The sequence below is a fragment of the Pelodiscus sinensis genome, chromosome 1, assembly GCF_052426305.1.
Source record: "Pelodiscus sinensis isolate ZL-2025 chromosome 1, ASM5242630v1, whole genome shotgun sequence".
Taxonomy (NCBI): Eukaryota; Metazoa; Chordata; order Testudines; family Trionychidae; genus Pelodiscus; species Pelodiscus sinensis.
Window position 1 is genome coordinate 28,643,875 of NC_143052.1, and position 10,782 is coordinate 28,654,656.

At 43.8% G+C, this 10,782-nt stretch overlaps 1 protein-coding gene across 2 annotated transcripts in view; it reads right to left on the minus strand.

The window, feature by feature from the left end:
* Nucleotides 1-10,782, minus strand: part of COG5 (component of oligomeric golgi complex 5) — a 347,964-nt gene that overhangs the window by 163,449 nt on the left and 173,733 nt on the right. The window lies entirely within an intron of this gene.

Genomic DNA, 10,782 nt, shown 5'->3' on the forward strand with positions numbered 1-10,782 from the left:
TCATAGACTTTAAGGGCAGAAGGGACCATTATGATCATCTAGTCTGACCCCCTGTACAGTGCAGGCCACAGAATCTCACCCACCCCCTCCTAAAATAATCCTCTCACCTATATCTTAGATATTGAAGCCTTCAAATACTCTGAAGAACCCAAGATGCAGAGAATCCTCCAGCTGTGATCTGTACCCCATGCTACAGAGGAAGGCGAAAAACCTCCAGGACCTCTGCCAATCTACCCTGGAGGAAAATTCCTTCCCGACCCCAAATAAGGCGATCAGCTAAACCCTGAGCATGTGGGCAAGACTCATCAGCCAGACACCCAGAAAGTTCTCTATAGTAACTCCTCCATTGACCTATTTACCACTGATAATGAATGGTCAATTAGTTACCAAGATCATGTTATCTCATCAAACCATCCCCTTCATAAACCCATCTAGTTTAATCTTGAAACCAGATAGATCTTTTGCCCCCACTACTTCCCTTGGAAGGCCGTTCCAGAACCTCACTCCTCTAATGGTTAGAAACCTTCGTCTAATCTCAAGTCTAAACTTCCTACTAGCCAGCTTATATCCATTTGTTCTTGTGTCCACATTGGTATTAAGCTTAAATAATTCCTCTCCCTCCCTGGTATTTATCCCTCTAAGGGTATGTCTACACTATCTCGCTAGTTCGAACTAGCGGGGTAATGTACGCATACCGCACTTGCAAATGAAGCCCGGGATTTGAATTTCCCGGGCTTCATTTGCATAAATCGGGCGCCGCCGTTTTTAAATCCCGGCTGGTTCGAACCCCTTGCCGCGCGACTACACGCGGCACGAACTAGGTAGTTCGGACTAGGCTTCCTAGTTCAAACTACCGTTACTCCTTGTGGAATGAGGAGTAACGGTAGTTCGAACTAGGAAGCCTAGTCCGAACTACCTAGTTCGTGCCGCATGTAGCCGCACGGCACGGGGTTCGAACCAGCCGGGATTTAAAAATGGCGGCGCCCGGCTTATGCAAATGAAGCCTGGGAAATTCAAATCCCGGGCTTCATTTGCAAGTGCGGTATGCATACATTACCCCGCTAGTTCGAACTAGCGGGGTAGTGTAGACATACCCTAATATATTTAAAGAGTGCAATCATGTCCCCCTCAGCCTTCTTTTGGTTAAGGTAAACAAGCCAAGCTCCTTGAGTCTCCTTTCATAAGACAGGTTTTCCATTCCTCGGATCATCCTAGTGGCCCTTCTTTGTACCTGTTCCAGTTTGAATTCCTCCTTCTTAAACATGAGAGACCAGAACTGCACGCAGTATTCCAAATGGGGTCTCACCAATGCCTTGTATAATGGCACTAACTTCTCCTTATCCCTACTGGAAATACCTCGCCTAATACATCCCAAGACCACATTAGCCTTTTTCACGGCCATGTCACAATGGCAGCTCATAGTCATCCTATAATCAACCAGGACTCCGAGGTCCTTCTCCTCCTCGTTACTTCCAACTGATGTATCCCCAGCTTATAACTAAAATTCTTGTTATTAATCCCTGAACGTATAACCTTACACGTCTCACTATTAAATCTCATCCTATTGCTATCACTCCAATTTACAAGGTCATCCAGATCTTCCTGTATGATATCCCGATCCTTTTCTGAATTGGCAATACTTCCCAATGTTGTGTTATCTGCAAATTTTATCAGGACACTTCCACTTTTGGTGCCAAGGTCAGAGATAAAAAGATTAAATAAAATTGGCCCAAAAATGATCTCTGAGGAACTCTGCTCGTAACGTTCCTCCATCCTGACAGTTCACCTTTCAATATGACCTGCTGTAGTCTCCCCTTTAACCAGTTGCTTATCCACCTCTCAACTTTCATATTAATCCCTATCTTTTCCAATTTAACCAATCATTCCCCATGTGGTACTGTATCAAATGCCTTACTAAAGTCGAGGTAGATTAGATCCACTGCATTTCCTTTATCTAAAAAATCTGTTACTTTCTCAAAAAAGGAGATCAGGTTGGTTTGCCACGATCTATCTTTTGTAAAACCATGTTGTAATTTGTCCCAATTGCCATTACCCTCAATGTCTCTAACTACTTTCTCCTTCAAAATTTTTTCCAAGATCTTCCATACTACAGATGTCAAACTAACAGGCCTATAGTTACCCGGGTCGCTTTTTTTCCCCTTTCTTAAAAATAGGAACTATATTAGCAATTCTCCAGTCAAATGGTACAAACCCTGAGTTTAGAGATATTAAAAAATTTTGCTAATGGACTTGCATTTTCATGTGCCGGTTCCTTTAATATTCTTGGATGAAGATTATCCGGGCCTCCCGATTTACTCCCATTAAGCTGTTTAAGTTTGGCTTTTACCTCGGATATGGTAATATCAGCCTCCATGTCCTTAGTCCCATTTGTTATGTTACCATTATCCCTAAGCTCTTCATCAGCCTCATTAAAGTCTGAAGCAAAGTATTTCTTCAAATATTGGGCCATTCCTAGATTATCCTTAACCTCCACTCCATCCTTAGTAATTAGCGGTCCTACTACTTCTTTTTTTGTTTTTTTCCTATTTATATGGCTATAAAACCTTTTACTATTGGTGTTAATTCCCTTTGCAAGGTCCAACTCTACCTGACTTTTAGCCTTTCTTTCTCATTTTTCCCCTACATGCTCTAACCTCAATAAGGTAGCTTTCTTTACTGATCCCTCCCATTTTCCACTCCTTATATGCTTTTTCTTAATCACCTCTCTGAGATGCTTCCTCATCCAGCTTGGTCTAACACACCTGCCTATAAATTTTTTCCCTTTTCTTGGAATACAGGCTTCTGACAGCTTCTGCAACTTTAACTTAAAATAATTCCAGGCCTCCTCCACCGCAAGACGCATAATTTCTTTAGTCTAATCAACTTCCCTAACTAATTTCCGTAATTTATTAAAGTTATCCCTTTTGAAATCAAAAACCATAGTCTCAGATTTTTTTTTGTTTAACCTTCCATTTAATTTGAACTGAATTAGCTCATGATCACTCGAGCCAAGGTTGTCTCCTACAACCATTTCATCTATGAGGTCCTCGCTACTCACCAAAACCAAATCTAAAATAGCATCCCCCCTTGTTGGTTCAGCAACTACTTGATGAAGGAATTCATCAGCTATCACATCTAGGAAAATCTGAGCCCTATTATTACTACTAGCACTTGTTCTCCGGTCTATATCTGGAAAGTAGAAATCTCCCATGATTACGCAGTTTCCATGAGTATTTACTTCATTAAAAACATCAGTTGCATCTGACGAAGTGGGTCTTTGCCCACAAAAGCTTATGCTCCAACACTTCGGTTAGTCTATAAGATGCCACAGGACTCCTCCCCGCTTTTGCAGATTCAGACTAACACGGCTACCCCTATGATACATTTTACTATCTGAATGCCTCACAAATATCAATGGATTTATTTTCACAGCATCCATATGAGAAAGAAAAATAATATTATCTCCCTCTTATAGAGCAGAGACTTGGGCACAGACACATTACATAATATGCTCAAGGTTTCACATGAAGTCTGAGTCAGAGGAAGAACAGAACTGAGAACTCAAGGATAGTGGGGTACCAAGAACTGAAAACCCAAGAAGTGGGTTCCACAGGAGTCTGTTTGGGGCCGGTTCTGTTCAATATCTTCATCAATGATTTAGATGATGGCATAGAGAGTACACCTGTTAAGTTTACAGATAATACCAAGTTGGATGGGGTTGCAACTGTTTTGAAGGATAGGGTCATAATTCAAAATGATCTGGACAAACTGGAGAAATGGTCTGAGGTAAATAAGATGAAGTTTAATAAGGACAAATGCAAAGTACTCTACTTAGGAAGGAACAATCCGTTTCACACATGCAGAATGGGAAGTGACTGTCTAGGAAGGAGTATTGCAGAAAGGGATGTAGGGATCATAGAGGACCACAAGCTAAATATGAATCAACAGTATGACGCTGTTGCAAAAAAAGCGAACATGATTTTGGGATGCATTAACAGGGGTGTTTGTGAGCAAGAGATATGAGAAGTCATTCTTCCACTCTATTCTGCGCTGATTAGGCCTCAATTACAGTATTGTGTCTAGTTCTGAGCACCACATTTCAAGAAAGATGTGGAGAAATTGGAGAAGGTCCAGAGAAGAGTAACAAAAATGATTAAAGGTCTAGAAAACATGAGCTGTGAGGGAAGACTGAAAGAACTGGGCTTGTTTAGTTTAGAAAAGAGAAGACAGAGAGGACATGATAGTGGTTTTCAAGTATCTAAAAGGGTGTTATAGGGAGGAGGGAGAAAAATTGTTCTCCTTGGCCTCTGAGGATAGGATGAGAAGCAATGGGCTTAAATTGAAGCAAGGGAGGTTTATGTTGGACATTAGGAAGAACTTCCTAACTGTCTGGGTGGTTAAACACTGAAATAAGTTGTCTAGGGGGGTTGTGGAATCTCCATCACCGGAGATACTTAAGAGCAGGTTAGACAGACACTTGTCAGGGATGATCTAAACCAGGTCTGCACAACATGTGGCCTGCAGGGGCTCACTGTGCGGCCTGTGACAACTACGGGCAGTGTGGCCCCATCCGATCCAACGGCCAGGCGGAGAAGCGGAGCGCCGCCGGGGATGGGGAAGTGCAGTGAGTCTTGCCACTGGGCTGCCTGTGTGCAGCTCCCACACGAGGAGAGGGGGCGCGAGCCAGAGGACAGGATGCCAGCAGATGCCAGGATGCTTGCATGGCATTGTGACGTCACAGCCAGCGACCACTGTATTCAAAAAGGCAGAAGCCATGTAGGGGAGGGTAAGGGGCTTGTGCTGAAGGGAATGGGGCAGGTTAGGAGAAAGGAGAAGACACCAAGGGGCAGGTTGAAGGAGAGACAAATGCCAAGAGACCAGGGGAGACACATGGGTTGTTTTTGGTTTTTTTGGCTCAAAAATTTTTAGCCGCATGTTTGGTATTTTTGGGGAGAGCATCCCTACTTGCAGTCCGCAGCTGTTTTCGTTGGAGTAATATGGTCCTCGTCGCTTTCCGAGTAGTGCAGGCCTGATCTAGACAGTGCTTGGCCCTGCTGTGGGGGCAGGGGACTACGGACTGGACTCGATGACTTCTCGAGGTCCCTTCCAGTTCTAGTGTTCTATGATTCTATTATTATCTGCATCCCAGCCTAGGAACTTAACTACAAGAGTCCCAGAACTCTACTCATGAATATCTGCATTCCGCTCTTTAAGAGTTCCACAAATACTGTTGATAGTCCCAAAGTACCTGATAGTGCAGAGGTCTGAAGTATCACTTCTATCTCCAGAAAGTCTAAACTAGTGAGCTGACCTCAAAGGAAAAATTGCTACAACTTCTTATTCTTGCAAAACGTTTTTTTTTTTTTTTTTCAGAGAAACACACAGACTTACACGAATGGGATCAGAAAACAAATCAGGAAACAATGGTCATAGAATCATACAATTCTGAAACTGGAAGAGACCTCGGGAGGTCATCAAGCCCAATCCCCCTGCCCTCACAGCAGGACCAGATCATCCCTGACCGATGTTTATATAACCTGCTCTTAAATAGCTTCAAAGGTGGAGATTCTACAACAACATCCCTAAGATGCTGTGCTTAATCACCATGCCCAGTTAGCAAGTTTTTCCTTTTCCAACCTAAACCTCTGATGCTGCAATTTAAGCCCTTTTGCTTCTTGTCCTATCAGAAGTTAAAAATATTTTGTCTCCTTCTTTTAACACCCTTTTAGGTACTTGGAAGCTGTTATGTCCCCTCAGTCTTCTCTTTTCTAAACTAAACAAACCTAATTCTTTCAAGTCTTCCCTCACAGGGCATAGTCACACAAAGCTATATTTCCATTACCTAACACAAGACAGGAAAGTTAACTTTATGGTTAAGGGGCAAATGTAAGAATCAGGAATCCTGTGTTCCCTTTATCCCATGGCTCAAAGAAGTTGATCTCTTTAGCTTCCACACCAGCCACAGGAGGGAGAGAGAGAAATCACTGTTGTCTATCCTACTCTTGGGAGATGGTCAGATACAATGGTGATATGGGCATCAAAATAAGAACCTAAATAGATGAGGTTAGACAGAGAGAAGACTGAGAAAACATCCTGCTCTATCTCAGCAAGAGGTGAATGGCTATTTGAAGCCCACTCCCAACTGAGATCTATATGTCTTGTCAAGAGTAACAGGGGTTATTTAAATGATTAAAGATAAAAGCAGCAATTTCTTCACTGGACAGAGAGTTGCTGAAATGTCAGAAGGAAAAGTTTCAGCTTATTAGTACTGTGCCTTATGTCATGGTTGACAGTCATCATAAGTCAAGGTAGCTTCAACTTGGAGAATACAATTCTGGGAGATAGGTGATAAATTTTTGAGGCAGATACAATTATTTTGTTTAAAAGGTGACACTTGTGTGCATTCCATAATTATAATTTTTTTAATCCGCCTTATCCTATTTTCAGATGCATACTGATGAACCACTGTAAGAGGGGTCAGGAGAAGAAGGATGTTAAATTGCAGAGGGTTCAGAGAAGAATGATTAAAGGATTAGAAAACATGCCTTATAGAATAGACTCAATCTCAATCTTCTCTTTGTTAAACTCAGTAAAGGAGAGACACAATCTATAAGCACCTACATGGGGAAGAGGGAGTTACTCACGTTGTACAGTAACAGTGGTTCTTCAAGATGTATCCCCCCTGTGGGTGCTCCACTCTGGGTGCTGGTGCGTCTTCATGCTGATGACTGGAGATTTTTCTAGCAGTGTCCGACATAAAACCCCCTCATGCCATTAGTGTCCATTAGGTGCTGTTCCTTCTCTACCCGTGCTAGTAAAGCATGGGGTCCAAAGCAGGGGAAGGAGGGAAGGTAGTGCACGGGGACACACATCTCAAAGAACCACCATTACTGCACAAGGTTAGTAACTCCCTCTTTTTCTTTGAGTAATGTCCCCATGCGTGCTCTACTCTGGGTGACTATAAAGCAGTAGTCAGTCGGTGGAGGCAGGTTTGGAGCCCTGTTACTGTCACGGAGGTTAATACTGCTTGTCCGACAGCTGTGGATGATGCTAAGGAGCAGCCATGGACAACCTGTGGCTCGCAAGCCACATGCAGCTCTCCCCTCCACCCCTCCCAGGGTGCAGCTCATGAAGCCGCCTCTGCAAATGGGCACCAGGGCAGGGGAGCCATCCGGCACGGCCATTAAAAATTGTGTCTTCAAGATGGCGTCGGCCAGCAGGAGACTGGTGTGGTCAAAAAGCCTATAAACACATTTCTTAAAGGGGCAGTCTTTTTTTTTTTTTTGCTTGACAACTTCTCTCTCCCTGCTCTTTGTGCTATATTTACAGCTATTTTGGCTCTTTGCCTATCATGGATTGGCCAACCCTGCTATGGAAAATGCCAGAGTATAATGTGCAAATATTTGGTCTGATGACCAAGTGGCTATATTGTAAATATCCTGGCGAGGTACATTTTTGAGGAAAGTGGTTGTAGCAGACATGGCCCTGGTGTAATGGGCAGTGATGGTGCCTGGTGGTTCTTTGTTGCGGATGGTGTAGCATGTGTGGATGCATGCAGAGATCCACTTAGAGATCCTCTGAGAAGAGACAGCCTGCCCTTTAGAGCATTCTGCAAAGGATAGGAAGAGTCTAGAAGATATCTGCCAGGCTCTCGTATGATCAATATAGAATGCAAGCGCTCTGTGGATGTCGAGTGTGTGCCATGCTGAGTTTGATGGATCAGTATGTGGCTTGGGGAAAAATGTAGGTAAGTATCGATTCTTTGATGTGGAAGGGAGAGAGAACTTTCATGGGAAATTTGGGGTGGGGTCACACTGTCCTTGGTGAAAACTGTATGGGGGGGGGGTCCACCATGAGGGTGGCTAGTTCCCTCACTCTCCTACTGGAAGTTATTATGACTAGAAAGGAAATCTTCATAGATAGGTATGACCAAGGATAAGTTGCCAAGGGCTCGAAAGGTGGCTTCATCAGGTTCTTGAGTACGCGATTTAGATCCCAGATGGGAACTGCTGGACGAATGGTGGAAAAGTGTTTTGTAGACCACTGAGGAATCTTTTGGTGATTGGGTCTGAAAGGAAAGAATCACCATCAGGGGTGCGGTGGAAGACTGCTATAGCAGCTGCATGAACATTGGTAGTATTAACACCAGGCCAGACTCCTTAAGGTGCAAGAGGTAGTCCAGAAGGAGAAGAGAGGCGGTCTCAGGAGGTGTAATGTGAGTACATTTAAGCCACTGTGAGAATCTGTTCCATTTGTAAAGGTAAGTTTTCCTGGTGGAAAACTCTTCTGCTGTTGATTAATATTTTGTAAGGTAAACTGAGGCAGTCCATGGTATCTTGCTGAGAACTGACAACTCAAATCACTAGGCCAGGCCTGGGAAGCACACCAACAGAAGTTAACTTGGCCCTGGTCGTCCTGGCAACACATTCCAAAAGGGCCTCACTTTGGTAAGGCCGGTACCAAACAACCGCGCGGATTGTTTTTCATTGTCTGCTTTGTTCCTAGAAAATAAGCTTGGATCCCAAAGATCGCACCAAGGCAATACCATCCCCGCAGGAGACGCATTATATTTCTGGCCGACAAAATGACCATCAACATGCCTTTGTTTATGTTGGTTCATTTAGTTTGTCAAGAATAACTACTTGTATTAGTGATAATATGTTTAATTGGCAATGGGCAAAGATACTGTGTAACTTTGTAGCTTATTGGCTTATGTGCATATCTCACTTCCACTGCTAGAACTATCAAATCACTTCTCCTCCATCCTTCTGCTACCTATATAATCTAATGTATGTTTTGGTTAAGTTAGTGCTCACCAGGTTAACCCCTGATGAGTACTCCACCAGCAGTGTGAACCAATCAATCCTCTGCTTGTTTTCACCTGCACCCAGTATGTCTGAATATTATTCCCTACATATTTCTTTAACTCTTTCAGAGCAGGTGTTCTCAGCATCCTGAAACCATGAAGTAGCCAAGTGTTGAGGTGGAGTTTGTGCAGCTTGAGAATTGCGCCATGATTCTGGGAAAGAAGACTGTGTTGAAACAGAAAACCATATGGATCCCTCACTGTCATTCTGCAGAGGTAAGGATACCATGCTGGCCTTGATCACGCTGGTGCAATGAGAATCATGCGAGCTCAATCTGTTCTTATTTTGATGATGACCTTGTGGAGTACGGGAAGGGGTAGAACACAGAGTAGCGGTGCGTCCCATTTGATAGAGCAAGCATCCCTGGTCGCAAAAAGGTCCATGTCTGGTTGAGGACTCATGGCAGAATGGTAACTGACTTGGAGAGCGAGTCTCTGTATGGCGTGTAAAGTGTGGCGAACCAAGACTGACGGCATCTCATGTGGAGCCTCACTAGCCTGACAGCGTAGGTTGTGGCGGCCATGTGGCCCAAAATTTTTAGGCATCTGTGAACTGTCATGGTAGAGATTGTTTGTGCTACCGCTATGAGGTTGCATAGGGTGTTGAATCTGTGCATGGGTAAAGTTCCTTTGGCTGTGATGTTATAGATGTGTACTCCTATAAATTCCAGTGCCTGTGTGGGACAGTGTGTGGATTTTTTGTAGTTCATACGGGAACTGAGGCAGAGCAAAAGGTTTGTGGTAGTCTTGGTCGTGTGTTTTGTCTGTAGGAGGGATGTGCCTTTTATGAGACAATCGTCTAAATATGGAAATATTATGACTCCTGAGGACGTAGGCATGCCACTACAATAGCTAGGCTGTGTCTAGACTGGCCAGTTTTTCTGGAAAATCAGCCGCTTTTACGGAAAAACTTGCCAGCTGTCTACACTGGCCGCTTGAATTTCCGCAAAAGCACTGACTTCCTACTGTAAGAAATCAGTGCTTTTTGTGGAAATACTATGCTGCTCCCGTTCGGGCAAAAGTCTTTTTCCGAAAGACTTTTGCGCAAAAGGGCCAGTATAGACAGCAGAGATTTCTTTTCCGCAAAAAAGCCTTGATCGCGAAAATGGCGATCGGGGCTTTTTTGCGGAAAAGTGCGTCTAGATTGGCCACGGACACTTTTCCGCAAAAAGTGCTTTTGCGGAAAATCGGCGTGCAAATCTAGACGCTCTTTTCCAAAAATGCTTTTAACAGAAAACTTTTCCGTTAAAAGCATTTCTGGAAAATCATGCCAGTCTAGATGTAGCCCTAGAGTTTTGGAAAACACTCTGGGAGCTGTTGATAGGCCAAACGGGAGCACTCAGTATTGGTAATGGTGACGGCCAACTGTGAATCATAGAAAACATCTGTGGATGGGATGGATTGTTATGTGGAAATACACAAGGTTGAGAACTGAAAGCCAGTCTCCTTGATCCAATGCTAGGGTCATCATCTTGAATCATTGGTAAGCGATGTATTTGTTGAGCTTCTGTAAATCTAGAATGGGCTTCCACCCTCCATTCTTTTTCTGTGTCAGAAAATCAGTTGAGGAGAACCCTCGGCCATGGAACTCTGTTGGTACCAGTTTTATGGCGCCTAAGCGGAAGAGGTAAAGCACCTCTTACTCGAGGAGGGTCTCGTGAAAGAGGTTCCTGAAGAGGGATGGGTAGGATGGGTGGGGAGGAGGAAGAGAAATGAAAGGGATGGAGTAACCATGGTGGATGAGCTCTAGGATCTATTTGTCCAATGTTATTTGAGCCCATTATTGAAAGAAAGGGCAGAGGCAGTGATTCAATTGTGAATGGTTGGCTGATGGTGTAATCACAAGGTGTGTGTCTTTCTGGCCCCTGATCAAACCTTCAAATTTGCTGTTTGGATGTTGTTGCTGGGGTTGAAGC